Genomic DNA, 6141 nt, shown 5'->3' on the forward strand with positions numbered 1-6141 from the left:
ACTTCACACACACTGCAAAAAATGTTTCCAGATCTATCAAGCTTATTTCATGATATTTTTAGTCAAATTATCTCACTGCACTTGCAGATGATCTTGCTGGTTTCAATAAATTTCACTTGCCAGTATGCCTTCTTTCAAGAAATCATCAGAAAACCTTGAAAGAAGTAACTTTCTTCAAGACAGTTTCACTTTTAACAAATGTCCTGAACATTATCCTGGAAAAAAAAGTCAGATTTGTTGAAATCGGTAAAATTATCTGCCAGTGCAGTAAGATGACTTCACTAAACAAATCCTCAAATAAAATAACTTAACAAGTCTGTCACACACACACACACACACACACACACACACACACACACACACACGCACACACGCACACACGCAGGCACGCACACAGAGGTTTTCTGTATTCACACCTGCATTACGTGTCCTTGGGACAATTGGCACTCCGATGTAGAGTGAACTGATTGAGAAGCTTTTAAAAGACTATAAATCTGACTATAAATCAAACTCAAACACACATGGTAATGAATCCATGTGGATGAAAGGATTACACTTGGCTCGACAGAAGCTTGACTGTGTCTTTATCATCCATCCCCTGGGCTTCCATTCTCCTCCTCATTACTTTTCCAATGTGGATTTATCACATCCATCTACCTTTCCTCCCCCAGTCCTGAACTCCCGTTTCCACTGTGTAACCTGCTCCAACTCCCCGTCTCCCTTCATCCTCCCTGCCGTCTTCATCATTCATCAGCTCAACTCTTCCCCGGTCCCGACTCTTCCCTCCAGCTCTCTCTCTCTCTCTCTCTCTCTCTTCTGGCTCGGGGCCAGATCTGGTCCATCTTCAAAGGGATAAATCCACCATCAAAAATAATTAATGCACGCTATATCCGTGATCCTGGACAGCTTGTGGACATGAACAAGTCTCCTGTTGAGGCTGGAGACAAGGGGGTCGAGACTGTCTCCCTGGATGTTCATTAATTAAATTAAGCGGCAAATCTTCTGCATGGGAGGCCGACAGCAAGCAGAGTACCTATGGGTACATTTTCTGGTTCTAATACAATAAATTCATAATGCATATATAATATAATACAGTAAAATAAAGCTCACTTTAATGTCTTGTATGTCCTGAAACAAGCATTTTATGGGTTTCTTTTTGCTTTGTTTTTATGTTTTGTCAAGTTTTGTCTTCTGAAGGCATTACAGATTAGTTAATAGTTAATTTTAGTTAGTTATAGTTAGTATAGTTAATTAGTTAGTTAGTATAGTTTCATTTTTCAAATATTAATTGAGCTGTCTAAGATCACAGGAATAAACTGGGTGGACTTCGTTTTACTTTTTTATTTTTAAATTAATTAGATAATTAGACTTACATTCAATTCCCCATACTACTTGACAAATATACTCACTCCTTATGAACCCACTAAAACCCTCCAGTCCGAGGATGCAGGACACCTTGTCATTCCTGCATTCAACAGAAATCAGCAGCAGCAGATCCTTCTCCTTCAGGGCGTCCTCGCTTTGGAAAACCAACTTCCTGTCCATGATGCTATCTCGCCGTTTAAATCCAACCTCAAGATCCACTTATTCCGGCTATAGCCTACAGTTTATCTTTACCAGCTATTCCTTGTCCTTTCCTTCCGTCTTCTGCTTGAGGGCTCTCTGAGATCCTCACACAGACAAGCATGGGTACACACACACACACACACACACACACACACACACACACACACATGCACACAGCACACACACACACACACATGCACGCACGCAAGCACACACACCATTTTATCTTGTAATTGTGATTTGTTTCATCTTTTTGTTTTTACCTTGCTTGGGTCCTTTTGTTTGCTCTGGAAAGCGCTCAATGACAAATCTCTTATGTAAATTAGATTTAATTCAATTTAATTTGTTTATACAGATTTTTGCTTCAAGTGAAGTTGATAGTGAAGGAAATGCTGTCTCTCTTTCTTCTCCCCTGTGTGATTTGTCAGCTTCCTGTCCTCCAGGACAGACCATAATCTAAACAGACACCGGTCTCCACTTGACCCCCCTGAGCTCGGTCTGCTCTGTTTCTATCTAATGAACTCCACCATGTTCTACTGAAGGATACAGGTGGAGATACAGGACCTCCATCCTGTAAAGAGACCTCCCCCTAGTGGACCTGGCATGTCAGTACAGCACCTGTCTGCAGCTCGTTAGCATGGTGAACAGTATGCAATTCATATCCTCTAATAGGCTATTCTTGGTATATAGGACTTTACTGAATATTTAATTCTATACTTAGCCGATATTTAATTACCTGTGTGTGCTTTGTCATTTGTTTTTGGCAGATGTGGAAAAAGAATATGGAATTTTTAATGAGTTTTTAATTAGAAAAGTTGTAATGACTTTGTTTTTGCATTTTAGAGAGTTGAGAGAATTTCTCTTTTGGGGATTCATAAGATATCATATTATTATAAGTGTCACCAGGCAATCAGGAGAATCAGTATTGCTGAGATAACATTAAAATGCTTCTTTCACACAAAAAGAAACATTATTTGTGCAATGATGCACTTGAGAATTTGTAAATTGTGTTTGTAATGTCATTTGAAATGCCATTACACATTTGTTTTCAAACAAATGGATTATTTTGTCAAAGAACAAATAGTGCGTACTGCCAAAATGATGCGCTCATATCATATCATATCAGCCACTTCACTGATGGATTAGTAGTCATCCTTAATTTTATTAAAATAATATCATATGCAATGGGATTTGTCAAGCATTTGGCTTAGCCGCTTTGGCTTTAGAACTGGAATTTTCACAGTGATTAAAATTAAATAACATTAAATCCTGATCCAGGATTGATTGAGCATTTCAAATGTGTGTGCATTCTCAGGTTTTTGAAGAGTAAGAATTACAAATGGGAAATGTTAAAAACAATTTTCAACTTTCTTAATCCATCTTTTGTTTTTCAGAACCCTTGCTGGTCGTATGAGAGCAGGACATTCTCACTGAAATCTAATGATATTACTGACCAAAACTTGTGAGAAATAATATGTACATTATGAAAGGTTAAGTAAAGTCTAATTGACAGTTTAATTGCTTTTGTTACATTTTCTTTATACTCGTGCAAATCAGCAGAATATATTTTCACGTCACACCTGATTTGTAGGAAGGTGAGTTTGGGAGTTTGAGGTTTTCATAAACAAGGCAAGGCTTGTTTTGCTTCAACACTTTCATATAAAGATGTAAACAAACCTTACATAGCAACTAAACACTTTTAAAACCAATATGTATTGTCAAATACTATCACTTCTTCTATCAAGAGTGATGCCATATTTCATTTTGTGGTGGTGGGGCGTCCTAACTTGATTTTGTTTGTTTAATAGACTAACTTGACTTTAAATTGCTTTAATGTTACTGTATGCAGGATCCACACTGAAGAAGGCACTAGCTGAAGCGTTTGTGTGCATGATGTTTTTTTCTGCATCTCTAAAAAAAAAAATAAAAAAAAATGAGCATAATGAGAACATAAAAGGTTTGGAAAACCCACTTGTTTTTGAATGCAAACCATCTGTTTTCTACTGCATGGTAAATTAACCATGAACTGGGTAAAATAAGCATTCAGGTGGCACACAGGCCTGCGATCAGAGAGAGTCGACAAATTATATACAAATGAGTGCAATACACTGTATTTTGTAGCAGTCAGCACAGGGCCTAGTTATTTTTAAAACACTTTAAGCAGTTTAGAGAAAGATGCCTCAGAGAGATAATAGAGGCTCATCTATCCCCCTTGATGAGACACTGAGCTTCATCAAATGCCCCTTGTGTCCAGTCCTGGAGGTACAGAGCAGCACGGATCAAGTGAGCTTTGACAAGCGAAGCCTAAGGATTGTTATTTGTGACCAAGACCCAGGGCTCGAAGACGTTTCAGTTAATATCATGCAGCCTTCCATAAACCCAGAAACCAGAGAGCCAGGGAGCAAGATCTCTGATGTCGTTGTGATGTTCTGTCACAAGTCCTCCAAAAGACAAAGTTTTCATATCCTGAAAACAAAAACATTACTTTTTACAATCATGTAGTATCAGTAGAGTTGTACACAGATAAGGTGGTGGGACAAAATTGTTGTTTCTGGCGATAACAAGTTCAGTGGCAGAAAAACTAAACTGTCCTAAAACACAGAGATAAGGCATATGAAAGATGTAATACAGCGGTTTCACCATTAGCCCATGTGCTTCCATTCTGTGTGTGTGTGTGTATGTGTGTGTGCATTCGTGTGCTTTTTGAATCTTTGAATATCCTTAAACTACGTTATACTTGGGTCATATTTGAATCTTATGAGTCATAATTTAATTACTGCATTTAACAAAGGCATTAAAAATGTGTTTGTGTGTGTGTGAATGTTTGTGTGTGTGTGTGTGTGTGTGTGTGTGTGTGTTTCTACATCTGTGATAGCCCAGTTCTGTGCAGTCGGAGGATCCCTCGCATCCCCAGCAGCGTCCCAGCGTAGTGTTTTGATCGCACATAAAGCGCAGTTCCATCCTTTGTTGAATATTTCATTCCCTTTTCTCTTGGTTGGTCACTTGTTCGCTGGGAGAAATTACAGGCTACACAGAAACAGAGGGAGAGAAAAGAAAGAGAAAGAACGAGGCCAAAAATCAGTCTGGAGAAAACAAAAGCGTCCCCTCCAGAGGTGGCAGAACACATGAACCAGTCGGCCCAATTTCTCTCTCTTACAAGCAAATGTGAATGACAGTCCTTCAAAATTTATGAATTTCACTTCAACGGTTCAGCTCCCCTTCACTGGCTTTTGTCTGACTCAGTGGGCCACTTATTAAAGTCAATCCTGCTGGCCTTTTCTTCTTCTTCTGCGTGCTGCTAAGAGAGCAAAAGAGAGCAAACAGCTAGACCTTTTGTTGCTCCAATTCAATTACTGAAAGCACGAAAGAATCAAAAACAACTTCAGCCTATTTGCTTGGCTACCTGGAATGAGTAGCACACACGCCCACGTACACACACACACACACACACACGCCTAGGAGAACACAAAAGGCCGAGTAAATGAGTCGTTTTCAAAGAAAGACATAACACTTTGGGAAGAAGCAATTAACCCCTCAATACGGCGCTAGTTCCCGCACCAAAAATAACTTTAATCACACTTTTGGGGCCTTCATTAGCAAAAAATTGGGGTGATGCAAAGCTGAGGTTTTTAGCTTTCATGTAGTGTAATTGCATCTCCGGGACATGAACACAACTCGTGGGAACTCTAAGGATTCTGTTTCCCCAATTTTGCCGTTGATGTTGCATCCTTCTCTCGCCTAAACCACCATATTTCTGGGTTCACAGCAGTCTATAGGAGTGTGAAAAGTGAACAAAAAAAATCCAGGCATACGATACTCTCAAGATCCTGGCTATTTCTAGAAGAAGAGGCTGGAATTGGGGTTTGGCGCAGTTTCTGTAATATTTTGTACTAGTTGCAGATGGGAGAAGGCTTTTTTTATCTGTGCATCAGAACAGATAAGAATAAAAACTATTATCCATTGCTGGAGTAACAAAAGTCAGTCAAAGTCATCATGAATCTAGTAATGGATGCATTTCAAAGCCTCCATAAATGATTGTATGGCCAAAGGACTGGGAAAAGTGGAGCCCAGTCGCTGAAGGGGAGGAGGAGAATTGGCAGATGAATTACTTACTCGCTCGCAATGCTCTCTAATTTTGTGCTTTTACTGTAGTTCCATCATGCTTGACTGTTAGAGCTAATGGATGGGCGTTTTGACTGCTTCTGGTTAATGGACAGGCAGCTTGTTGGAGCCAGAAGGAAAATGCATTCTGAAAGGCCTCTAAGTGACACTGTACTTCTCACTCCATTAACGCACTCATTATGTGACATGCTGCTGGGGTTCACACTTTTTAGCACTTTTTATCTTCACTCAAAATAGTTTAGTACTAAAACTCATGTGTAAATATATTATTAAAGCTCAACAATAGACTTAGCTTGAGCTTCACATATGCCACTTCTGCCTTTTAAAGTTTTAGATAAAAGTGAATAAAAGTGATCACATGAAGGTCTGTCTTGTCTTGTCATATATACTCGCCTGTGCCTCATCTCAGGTGCTTTCCCACCTCCAGCCACCACACAAACTCCTTCTGCCCCA

The sequence above is a fragment of the Centroberyx gerrardi genome, chromosome 11, assembly GCF_048128805.1.
Source record: "Centroberyx gerrardi isolate f3 chromosome 11, fCenGer3.hap1.cur.20231027, whole genome shotgun sequence".
NCBI classification, from domain to species: domain Eukaryota; kingdom Metazoa; phylum Chordata; class Actinopteri; order Beryciformes; family Berycidae; genus Centroberyx; species Centroberyx gerrardi.